Here is a 13,488-nt window from a genome sequence, read left to right as displayed (position 1 = left end):
TTCAGCAGATGTCTCCAAGCCAATGACATGCGCCAGAACATCAGGAGAGATTGCGTTCACAAGCCAACGGAGAACCTGTTGATCACGGGCAATCCACGAAACATATTCAGAATTTTGAACCTTGATCTTGTTACCCTTGGCATCTTCAGCTTCGATAAGTTTTGATGGGGCTTGTTCAACTCCTTCAACCAGCTCAAGGACACACGCACCACGGAGAGCGGGAACCACCAAGGCTTTCCACACCAGCACGTTTTCACGCGTGAGAAGCTGAGTGGGAGGAGGACCAAGAGCTGCGGCCAGAGCTGGAACCGAAGAGGATGATGAGGCCATCGGCGCACGGCGACAATAGATGCGTTGCGGCGGCGACTAGATCTTGAGGCGGCGGCGACACGGATTGTGTAGCGGCATGTGTTTTTGTCAGGGGCTTGAGCGGCGGCGGCTAGGGGAGCGGCGGCGGCGATCTGTTTGTAGGTTTTGGTCGTAGGTTTTGGGCGGCGGCGGCTAGATGAGCGGCGGCTGCTGTTTTTGGTTTGTGTTTGTAGGTTTTGGACGTGGATCGTGAGGGCGGCGGTCTTGGTAGCCACCACGATTTCCTCCACGGTCTTGGTAGCCACCACGATTTCCTCCACCACCACCACGGCCACGGCCAGGACGATCATCATCACGCCATCGATCCTGACCACCACGATTGTCCGCAATTGTTGGCGGCGGCCACAGGGGTTCTGCGACGGCGGCTGGCTTCGTTTTGAGCGGCGGTGGCGGCTGATCAACAGCGGCGGCGGCGGCGATTTGTTTGGGCAGCTAGGTCACGGGAAGAGTAGCTCTGATACCATGACAAAGTTATCGAGGGAACGTTATATAGTCATAGGGTGTACAGGGTTTGTATCCGATACACAAAGGGTATGGTATACGAGTACATAAGTAAAACCCTAATACATAATCTAACACGCGCCGCCTGCAGTTCACTGGTGCAGCCGAGCATGGGCTCGCTCCGGACGCTTGGGAGCGACTCCGTGTGCGGTCAACTCATGTTGACCTCATACATGCTGCTTGATCATCACGACGGCGCCCCGGCCAAGCTTCGTCGGATGCACATCAACCGGATAGTGTGCACCGCGGAAGGCGTCGTGCGCGCGTACATGCTGTTCTCCAACGACACCAGGTCCGGGGGCGTGGATACAGTTCGTACTACAATCTCATGGTCAACGAGGAGGCGGTTGTAGCCGATGGGCACTGGGACTCAGATCGGAAGATGCTCTGCCTTAGAGCATGTCGGGTGGTGCGCTCTGTGCCCTCAACTGTGGCGGTGCGCGAGTGCAAGACCAGGATGAGTTTCTGGTTTCCGGCCATGTGGACGGTCCTTGAGCGGAGCGTCGTGGCCGGCGTGCTTTGGAACTCGGATCAGAAGAGGATGATCGACGGCAATGCTGGACCAATCTCCGGCGTGATATCGGCGTTTAGCTTCGACTTCGACGACAACAGAATGGACCTCTCCGATGTGAAGTACACCTACAACGACACGATGTTGGAGGTGGCGAAGAAACACTATCTCAAGATGAACAAGGAGAAGATCAAGGGATTGCTCCCGGTCCCAGAATATTACACCGACTTCTGCCTTCGGTTTTACATGGCAAACGCGGGGAGCGGAGACGCCTACCCACGCACGATTGGTTCGGTGGTGCTAAACGACGAAGGGGAGGCCGCCGATGGCTCCACCCGGCCTGCGGTGGTTGACGATCTGCTGAGCATCAGCTACGATATACACCACTATGCTCCTCCCCACGAGAAACGGGTGAATGTGTCGAGCCCATATACACTTGAGGAAGGACAAATCTCAGCAGAGGGTGTGTATGATCCCAAGAGGGGCATCATGTCCATGGTGGGATGCCAGGATCACAAGGGCTCGATGGACTGCCAGATACTAATAACCGTGCAGTTCGCCTCCCTGGGTGACAGGGCTCAGGGGCTCGGCAACAGGGGAGCAATCAACAGCCTTAGGGATATAGGGCGGACCGTCTTTTCTTCGAGAAGATGGACATCAGTACATCACTATGTACGGGGCTTACCCCATGTGGCTGTCCGAGGCGATATCGAGGATGGACTTGGAGAGCATAATGCTGGTGGCCTCCACGACGCTGTCATGCCTCTTCACCGTCCTGCAGATCCTCCACACCAAGGGGAACCCCGAGACAGCTCCGGCGATGTCGGTCACCATGCTCGTCATCCTCTCCTTGGGGCACCTCGCCCCTCTCGTACTCAGCTTTGAGGTGCTGTTCCTGAGCAGGAGGAGCCAGTATTTTCTATACTCAACTATGGAAGGGTGGATAGAGTTGAACCAGGCGATGGTGAGGGTGCCAGCGCTGATCGCCTTGCTGCTGCAGCTGCGCCTTCTTCAGCTAGCGTTGTTCGGCCGCCTGAGGTCGGCCAGACACCAGAGCGAACCCACCAGTACACCGTCGGCGGCCATATCGGAGAGGGTCGTGCTACAGGTATGCCTGCCGTTGTACCTACTCGGGGGAATCCTAACCACGATCGTCCACGCGATCAATGCCCCGGCTGCTGCTGCTGCTGCAAGCGAGGGATCGCTGGCTGCAAGCGTCGGTGGACTGCTAGACACGCCATGGGGCGACCTCGTGGCGTACGCGGGGGTGGTACTGGATGGCTTCCTGCTTCCTCAGGTCATCCTGAACGTGTCAGGGTCTGGAGTTCGAGCGATTTCACCGTGGTTTTACATGGGGGGCACCGTGATCCGTGTGGCGCCTCACGTGTATGACACTGTCAGGGGGCGGATCTACGGAGAGCTAGGCGCGAGGCTTAGCAGGGTATACGCAAACCCTCGTGGCGACCTGTTCGGTGTCGCATGGGACATTGTTGTGCCGTGCGGAGCTGCGTTGCTGGCCACGCTCCTGTTCTTGCATCAGCGGCCTGGAGACGCCTCGTTGCTGCCTTCGGAGAGGAGGACATCAGGTGGTTATGAGATGGTCTCTCGCAAGTAACTAATGTGTTGTCGATCCTGTGGTAAGATGCAATAACAATATCATCTGCTCCATAGTTTATATCCTGTATAAATGACATGAGTTTTTCTTTATCCTGACAATTGTCCAAAAACACACTGACGCCTCTCATATGTGAAAACATTGGCATTAATAATTAAGAACAAAGGAGTAGATCATCAAACTTTCTTCTTCCAACATACACTCATGCTTCCGGGAAAGAGGACCTAATACGATTCACGCTGGGCAATTCGCCCCTCAGCCATAAGGTCCCCAAACAATGGTACAAAATGATGTGTTGTGCTAATACAATTTGAACTCAGAAGGCCTAAAGCCGCTGATAATAATGCAGGGGTTCCTTTCCCAAACCAGTGATCACACTAAAAATCTACAAGCTTGGGATCTACAAGACCAACGTGGGACAATATGATTGAAGCAAAGACAACAGTTACATGTGGCTTGCTTCACAGATTCAGTAGGTAAGTGCAATGGGGTCGGCACCGTGAGTCAGAATCAAGGCGCCGTTCAACCTATTTAGCTCAAATAGCCTTTGATTTCTAAAAGCATGAGCGTATGCTAACAATTCAATCAGAAAGTGAGGATACAACCCCAAAACTCAACCAAAAGCTTTTCAGTTACTAAAATATCTTTCATATCTTGGATTTATAATGTGAATTACATTACAACTATGTTCTCTTTTGCACAACGGATTTATGTAACACTCCACATACTTGTTTAGTGGAAATCAAATATCGATTTTCTTAGGTTTGTTGGAATCACTTAGCACTATATTGTGTATGACTGGTGTAGAATAATGTCAAGCCAATATAGTCCAGGGAAAACTATAAAATGACATCGATCACTTAGTCTATATGTAGCTAATTAATTGATTTAATGAGAAATCATTATTGTGCATTCGGATAGAGATGATCCAAAAAAAAAGTGAGTTTAAGAAATTAGTGTTCATCATTTAAGTGCTCTGAATAAAAAGATCTAAAAGGATAACATTGATAGCACACTGAAATAAAAGAAAGACATGAAGGAGGTGATGTTTGCATACAACATGTAATAATATGTCAAGTACTATTTGCACTGTGATATGGACACGTAATTTTTTATGGTGCTACATAATAAATATATCATTAATGATAGATCCAAGGTGTCTAGTGCCTTCAAACAAACAACCACACCATGAGAGAGCATAGCAGTAGCACTAAAACAATTGTACTTATTCATTTTCTTGGCATAAAAAAGATTGGATACCATTGAATACAAATCAATTAATGCGGCACCCATTGAGAAAATAATGATGCAATTGAATGCACAATCATTAATTAATGTGTCCATATTTGTATGGTGACATCAAATTATGATACTACCAATAAATACATATATATCTCCAAATAATTAATCTCCCTTGCAGGCCTCTATATAAAGAGAACAGAGGAGCAGGTATGTTCAACAAGATACCAGCAAGGCAATACAAGAACATCGAGAGATAGTTCCCTTCTCGCTGAAAAACATAAAGAAAAGTAAAGAGTAGAAAGATAGCTGACATTCAGATGGCAGTTGTGATCAACCGGCGCGACGTGAGGGCCATGTACTCAGTGGCTCTTGTCATCATGGCTCTAACCGTCATGTCTTCTGTTTCAATAATGTACTGTCAAGCGGGTAAGAACTTCTTGTTACCAGCTAACTCCGTTGACACAATTATACCCTATATAAAAGTTAGTCAATTTACTGATCTCACAGCAACGCTACTACTGTAGATAGGCTATTTATCCTTTCGCTAATCCAGTCACGGTTCGACGCGTAGTCCCTCTTTTAATTGCCTCTTTTATTCAACCGATCGGTCTTTTTTGTTGTTCTTTTTTTTAGGTGAGGGTGTTACCGGTTACCGGCTCCCAGACCTTTTCTCTCGGTGGTTCCGGTGATTACGTCGTTTACAGCGGTGGCTTCCGCTCGATTATGTGACACGTCCTCCCATCCTGGCACATGTATCTTTTCTGGAAGACTCTCCTAATTTCTAACTTCTCACGTATCATCCCCTCCCTTCGCTCCTCTTTCTCCGGCCGAGCGGCTCCGCCCCAGCCTCCTCAGACCGATACCCCAATTTTTTCTCTCCCTGGCCACCGTGCTACCTAGCAGGCATTAGGCTGTTCTTTCCTCCCGAGGCGGCAGGCGAGGCGGAGGAGGACCTGAGCCCTCCTCCCTCTCTCGAGGCAACACGGTAATGGGAGAAGCCTGCCCAGCCATTGCTCCGTAGGATGCATCTACGGATCTACCCCTTGATGCAACGTCTCCTTAGGTCAGTGTCGACGCGGCGACGAACAAATCTGGGCCGGTGGATGAGCTCCATGGGCGGCCGCACGCGCCGCACCAGATTCCTCCTCACTCAACTCAAGGCCGGTGATCTGGTGGCCGCACGGCGCCGCTCCAGATTCCTCCCTATTTCCAGGCCGGCGGGTGGGCGGTGCCTCCCTGGTGCGGCATTGCCGGAGTTGGCGCGGATGTGCACAATTTCATGGTCGAGGTCGTCGAGCAACCTGGAACCATCACATCTCCTTCGTTTTGGTCATCGACACCATGTTCGCCGACCAAGTTGTGTGTTGTGGAGCAGGTTCATGAAGGACAACCTGCCTGCCGACAACTTCATCTCCTATGTGAATCAATCATTCAGGTAGCCGACATTGCACCCTTTACTGATACTTTCTTCTAAATTGGTGATTGTTGGATGAAGTTGTTCCACTTCCAGTATATCTTTGTTGTACTCATCAGCGCCACAAAAAAGGCCAAACAACTATCAAAATTATTGACATGGAAAAGTAGAAGATGATCCAATCTGGGGATCTCCTAAATATCCGAGTAGAATCTAGAAGGGTTTACAATTTTATACAAGATGTACCGAAAGGCTCAACAAGTAGTCACCGGGGAGTGCTAATCAATCCACGATTTTTGTCTACAAACTAGGAGGGGTAATGGTTATGATACTTTCTGATCTCTTATCTTTTGTATCTGCGCTCGAGAGAAAAAAAAATCCGTCGAATGATATTCCGTTGCTGCTTGGAGTTGGTAGTCAAGAAATTAATGGTTACTTAATTAGGAAACAGGCTCATGCTTGCAATGTTCAGATAAATCACCATTCATAATCGCGCAGATCTACCATAAAATGTACAATCTTCTGGAGCAAGGTCATTGTGATGGATGGTTCACCTTTGTCTGGATAGAGATACACAAAGTGGTTTTAGTTTTGTGAAGTGCAATTAGATGATCGTACTAGGTATTATTGTGGAGTTTATTTGGACATTGTCTTCTCAATTTATATTTGTTTAATGTTGGACAGGGGCTACTTCTTGCCGGTAGATTAGATTAGTCGTGTTTGGTGAAGAATCCATGTCAAGATACGATCTAAACATTATTTCTGGGGATGGATGCAGGTAATTATTCTTTAAAATAATCATATTTATATTAATCAGTCAAAATCTCCTGTCTTTATTTTGTCAAAGGAAGCTAGATAGGAAGCTCCATCCATTATTTACCGTATGTTGAATTGTTTTATGCATTAGCTTAAGCTTATTAGATGGTGGCAGATATTAACTACTGCATAGTTTATTAGCATGCATGGTCATCTTGGATCGATACTATATGCATCATGTACCTATTTCTGGCTATAGGAAACTGACCATCACTCTCACGAATGCAGTGGTACTATTTGATATACATGTTTCTGAATGTTCAACCAGGAACAATCTATTCGTCCTGAAGCAGTTTGTATGAATCTATGGTGGACTAAAGATGGTTGGTGCGAAAAGGAAAACAAAAATGAGGTATCTATTTCTGCTAAACGCCTAAACCATAGGCAATATTGACTTCTATGAGCAATTGTCAGCAGCATACATGACCATGTGCAAGACTTGACTATGTATATGTGGTAGAACCACTCTCCAGTTTCACACAGTACCAGTAACCATCCATGTATACCTATGAAAACGTTGTTCTTCCTTTTCCTCGCCATCGAGAGGCATTGCAGGTGAAGAATCTTGGAGGAACGAATTTATGTATCAAAGGGTCTCCCTGTCGGGTTTTTTCAGCTGATGTACCAGTTCATCTAAGGGCCGTCATTAACGACCAATCAGCGAGCGATCATTGCCCTGAAGAACCTTATCTACATATGTGAACAACTACTATCACTCAGCAAGTGCTATCGCCGTACCGTGCCTTATAATATGTTGATCAAGAGACAAGGTGTATGGATGATCCATCTGGGTACACATGCATTTTCTGTTCTTTAAACTAATAAGAATACTAGATGCTAATGCAATTAAGGTTCCTAATACCAAAGTGGGTGCGGCTTTTGGTTTGTAGGCAACAGTACCGGCCATCTCTTTTTAATTAGATATACTGTTATTCGTATAGAAGGCACAGTATCTGCATGTTGTATGAAAGAGGCATAGGTATCCCATTGCACCTACCGTGTCTTCGGCAAATGTGGTTCACCCATCTGAGTGCTATATTGCACCAACATTGCTTGACAATGATGCTATTCGAAAATATTCCTCTGAACCAGTTCTACAACCTGATCCAGACCCATACATTGCTCATATGTGCATGTCCAAGGTTGAATTAGAGTATTCTTTCTCTATATTGACCTCTATATTGACAAGGACTATCCTTTCATCTCATTGTATAAGATGTTATCTATTTCAATGGAAAATTGGATCAGTAAGGGGGAGATGGTGCTTATTCAATGGACACCTAAATATGGATCAGTGGGGTGTGTGGTTACTTAGCTGGTTCCGCTTCAGATAACAGGCTCGCCCTGTAAGTTCTGTGCCGGTAATTGAGTTCATACTTGGTCCTTTCGGATTAGTAGAATCACATGACCCAGTGACCAATGACGGTACAGATGATTGTGGCATATCAATCACAAAATACAATTGCACCGTGTGGTGTGCTGAGGTAGATGTCATGCCAGCTACGTTGCAAGTCGAGATGTTGTTGTTGTTGTGTCTGAGGGATTTGGTGCAAATTTATATGGATTACAACTACAAATGCCGAATCCTTTGTATCAACATGAGCTAATACAACTTCAGTTGTTGAGCAGGGCTACGCTCCAATCAATTATGTACCAACTACAAGCTTCCTGATGATGTATCATGGTGTTGTATCTTCCATTTGATGGAACTCTGTTTCGTTTCTGTGAGACGTATTGTAAATTGCTGAGTACATGTTCAATCAAAATGTGTTGTTTTTTTTTACTATTTCTGTAAAATAGTGGCCATTCTGATTTTAATCTTACTCCTGAAAAACAGTCTGTGTGCTCTCTATGTTTTGTTTCTATGCACACCAAATTTTCTATTTTTATTTATCTAAGTTTGTCCAGTTGAGCAGCTACACAGATTGAAGGGCAGCCAGCGCTACGCATCTCCCAAAATTACACTTCTCTAGCTCAGCTATTGGTATATCTAAACGTCGACAAATTATACTATCGTTATATCTGGTTGGAATAAAGACTACGCTATACTTACAAATTCCTCCATAAATCCATAATATATACTTATTTTAACATCTATAAGTATAAATATTGCAGAAAAAATACCACAAAAACGAGGACCTGAATGTCTACTTGCAAGATAATTTCAGTTTGAAGATGTGCTTACTGTAACACATAGTTGTTCTAGATCTATGATATGGCTACGGAAAGACAGCACTAGAGGCTGTCCTCAGGCTATTTTATTGATAAATATAAGAAGCCTCCCAATTCATCCTCATCTAATTGCAAAGTATTCTTACCTTGCATATGCAGGAATGAGTAACAGACGACCGTGTCTGCGCAGTCGGTGCCAGCTTTCCTTCACTTGCTGCTCTGGTCATCGATGTCTCCTCACTGGATCCGTCACCGGCACTCCATCTTCCGCCTCAGCGGCGCCGTTCCTGCAGCCTTGGTGACCGCGCCATCCACGCATACTCGCGCGCCGGAGCCCCTCCGACACGGCGACACCCACTGCCGTCCATATTTTGCTGCCTCGCTGCTCTCATTCCTGTGGCATTCAACAGAGATAGAGCACCAGTGCTCGATTGACAAGAGAGAGAAGGCAGCTAGAGAACCAGCACGTATCACAGTGTTACCAATAACGACAGAAAATTAAGCTCCGCGTGTAACCCGCCGACCGCACCAGTCTTCCACCTGGCAAAAGAGGCACACCCAGGATAAAAGAAAGTCTGGGTGTCCCATCTCCAGTAAGCTGTATTATTTCAAACAAGTAAATACTCTCTTTCTATTTTTTCCAAAAATTTCCCCAATCTATAAATGATCATTAACGGCAGTAAAAAAAGGCTCAAAAGCAATAAAAATTATAAATAGATGAGTCGATCACCTACCGACGATTACACACTAGCGTGAGACGAAGGCGGAACGCCGTTTTCGCTCCTCCATCAGCAGAGCATGCAAAATCTGCCGGGCACACGACTACACACTCCCTCCGCCAACGCTAGAACCACCGAAGTTCTATTAAATAATTTTTTTTCTTAGGAACGCTCGAATGATACATAGAACAACCCACACCACTAAATAAATTGCCAGGATGTATCTAATCTAGCGCTAACTGTACGCTTAGCAAATAATCATGTGAAACGCACTCTAGCGGATGTAAAGTTTCACACATTTGCGGCTCATGACTATCGAATCGTTCTCATAGAAAAGTAAAGAATATCCCAAAAATCACATGGCCCCGCCTAGACATCTTCGTGTCATCCCAATTTCCTCCCCGCACGGCCGTACTAACATGCCGCCTCGCCACACATCCTTGACATGTCCTCCTCGGACAATTCTCTGCCTTCCCCTGTTTCTGGGCAATACTGGCACCCCATTGCCAAGCACCGAAATACGGCAACGAATCTCATGATAGCTCGATGAAAGTCTATGCACCTACCACTAGAGCGATGGCTAGATGGCGGCACAACCAAGCGCCAAGATCGAACGAATTGGAGATCTCTCAACCATCTCAATTTGGTCCGTGGCTCTCTACTCCACTCCTCACGTGGACGCCGAGCTTTTTTCCATCTGAATATATCTGTATTATGAGCTAATCATGTCTAAACTCTTTGTTTCAACTGTATAGGCGCGGCGTGCCGCCGTGCCACTGCTTCTTAGTAATGCATTATGGTTATCAAGAGTACTAATGTGGTAGTAACCTGGTCGTTTACAACATGTGCAGCCGAGGTGATGGAGAAGGATCGTCACTGTTTCAGCTATGATCTCTGCGACGATAAACCGTGCCAACAGGCGTGCAGGAAAATGGGGTACCAAAACTGGGAGGACGCCTCCTGCGGCGATATATTGTTCTGCTGCTGCGCAAAAGAATGATGGGGGTCCTTCTTTTTTTTTGACGTTTCACCGGGGAGAGCGAAAAGCTCTCGCCTGAATATTCCATTTCATCGATAGATCAGGGTGGAACCCTGTGTTTGATCAGCAAATTACAATAGAGGGGGAGACATCGCCCAACGCAGCAAGGGAGCGAGCTCAAAAACAAACCAGAAAACACGGCAAGGACTACGGCCGTTCCGGGAGGAAGTAAGTGAGCCAGAGGTCCACGTCGGACCGCTGCTCCAACGAGAGCCTAGCACGCCAGAGGGTGGCATCATCCCTGCATTGTTTACGGAGCATTGAGAGAGAGGGAGGGAGCCGCTCGAAGACGACCCTATTCCAGTGCTTCCAAAGGTGCCAGAGACAAAGGAGGCGGAGAGTAGCAGCGGTGTCAGTCGGGGCCGAGGGAGGGAGCGCACACCGAGCGGCGTCGGCAGCAGGCAGCGCAGGGTCGGAGCGAGCGCCTATGGCAGCCCAAAAGCGCTGGGCAAAGGGGCAGCCGAACATAATGTGCTCGGCAGTCTCCAGAGGGGCAGGACAGAGGGGGCAGCCGCTCGACGAGAGGTCGAGGATTTTCTTCCGGTGGAGGTTGGCCCGGCATTGGATGCGCCCGCGCACAAGTAACCAGGCGAAGAAGCGCACCCTGGGCGGCGCCCGCGCATTGGAGGTTGGTCCTTCTTTTTTATGAAACGTTGCCCAGTGTTTATGTGTGCAATTTATTATGAAATGAAACAAGGGAGAGAGTGAAGTTATTGAACTTCATCTTCACAGCTGAGCGCGACACTTTGCTCTGTTTTCACTGATGAGATCGTTCTCATTGCTTTTCATCACGCACCGCGCTGCGGTGATGCGTCTCTCGTTGCACATATTGCATGCATCCCTTACCGGCGGCGGATCAGGGAGGGAAGGGATCGTTGTATGTGATACAATTCACGGCTGGGCAATTCACCCCTCAGCAATAAGGTCCCCAAACAACAATACAAATGATGTGTTATGTCATCACAATTTGAACTCACAAAGCCCACTGAGCTGCTGATACTAATGCAGGGCTCCTTCCCCACACCAGTGATCACATTAAAATTCTACAAGCTTGGGATCTACTAGACCAACGTTGGACAATATGATTGAAACAAAGGCGACAGTTACCTGCGGCTTGCTTCACAGAGTCAGTAGGTAAGTATACAATGGGGTCGGTGCCGTGAGTCAGAATCAAGGCACCGTTCAACCGTTTAGCTCAAATAGTCTTTGATTTCTAAAAGCATGAATGTATGCTGACAATTTAATCAGAAAGTGAGGACATAACACCAAAACTCAAGGAAAAGATTTTCAGTTCATTAACTATTGTATCTTTCATATATTGGATTTACCATGTGAATTACATTACATCTATGTTCTTTTGCACGACAGATTTATGTAACACTCCATGTATTTGTGTAGGGAAAATCAAATATCGATATTTCTTAGGTCTGTCGGAATCGCTTAACAATATATTTTGTATGACTAGTGTAGAATAATGTCAAGCCAATATAGTCCCGAGAAAACCATAAAAATGACACCAACCACTTAGTCTATATATATAGCTAATCAATTGATTTAATGGGAAATCATTAATGCACATTTGGATAAAGGTGGTAAAAATGAGTTTAAGAAATTATTGTTCATCATTTAAGTGCTCTGAACAAAATATCTACTAAAAGAAAACATTGATAGCACACTGAAATAAAAGAAAGAAACGAAATCAAATCAAATCAAATCTGATATTTATTTATTTTAGCTAAGCATAAAGGATTAGTATGTTTTACATGAGAAATAGTAAATAGACCATGCGTAAGAAAAAAAAAGGTGATATTTGTTACAACATTTAATAATATGTCAAGTACTAAGTACTATTTGTACTGTGATATCAACACATAACTTTTTATGGTGCTACATAAATATATCATTAATGATGGATCCAAGGTGTCTAGTGCCTTCAAACAAACAACCACCCTGAGTGAGCATAGCAGTAACACTAAAACAATAATTCAGTGAATATAGCGAGCGTGTATTTATTCATTTGCTTGGCCTTAATAAATATTGGATGACATTGAATATTTACCATATAAATCAATAAATGTGGCACCCATTGAGAAAATAATGATGCAATTGAATGCACACTCATGAATTAATGTGTCTATATTTGCATGGTGACATCAATTTATGATACTACCAATAAATACATATAAGTACATCTCCAAATAATTAATTTCCCTTTGCCAGCTTCTATATAAGAGAACAAAGGAGCGGGCATGTTCAACAAGATACCAGCAAGGCAATACTACAAGAACATCGAGAGATAGTTCCCTTCTCGCTCGGAAACATAAAGAGAAAGAAAGAGGAGAAAGGTAGCTGGCATCCAGATGGCACTTGTGATCCACCGGCGCGACACGAGGGCCATGTACTCAGTGGCTCTTGTCCTCATGGCTCTAGCAGTCATGTCTTCTGTTTCAATAATCTACTGTCAAGCGGGTAAGAACTTCTTGTTATCAGCTAACTCCGTTGTTGACACATTATTGCATTTTCGTTATCGTCAAGAGTAATGCGGTAGTAACCTGGCCTGGTCGTTTACAACATGTGCAGCCGAGGTGATGGAGCGGGGTCGCTGTTTCGGTGATATACTCTGCGAGGATGAACAATGCCGACAGGCGTTCAGGAAAATGGGGTACGCAAACTGGAAGGACGCCCACTGCAGCTTCGAGAGTGAGATAAGGTACTGCTGCGTGGATAAATGATGGGGGTCCTTCTTTCTTACGTACTGTTTTGCATGGAAACGAAATGTTGGCCAGTGTTTATGTATGCAATTTATGAAATAAAACCAAGGGGAGAGAGTAAAGTTGGCCTTCATCTTCAGAGCTGCGACACTTTGCTCCGTTTTTGAGATCGTTCTCATTGTTTTTCATCACGCACCGCGCTGCGGCATTGTTCCCTCGCTGCACATATTATGTGATAAGAGCATCTTCAGTCGCGTCCTCTAAAACATCCCCCAAAATTATTTGGAGCGCGCCGGACAAAAAAAAACGCTTCCAGCCGCGTCCTCCAAACCCGTTTTTTGTCCGGCGCGTCCCGATACGGTGTCCGGCGCCCCGAGCC

The 13,488-nt window shown here is 46.1% G+C and overlaps 1 pseudogene; it reads left to right on the top strand.

The window, feature by feature from the left end:
* Positions 1–980: 980 nt before the first annotated feature.
* Positions 981–2,996, top strand: LOC124663655 (annotated as a pseudogene).
* Positions 2,997–13,488: the final 10,492 nt, after the last annotated feature.

This window comes from Lolium rigidum, chromosome 1 (genome assembly GCF_022539505.1).
Source record: "Lolium rigidum isolate FL_2022 chromosome 1, APGP_CSIRO_Lrig_0.1, whole genome shotgun sequence".
NCBI lineage: Eukaryota > Viridiplantae > Streptophyta > Magnoliopsida > Poales > Poaceae > Lolium > Lolium rigidum.
The sequence above is the reverse complement of the archived record's forward strand: the minus strand, read 5'-3'. Positions and strand labels throughout refer to the sequence as shown.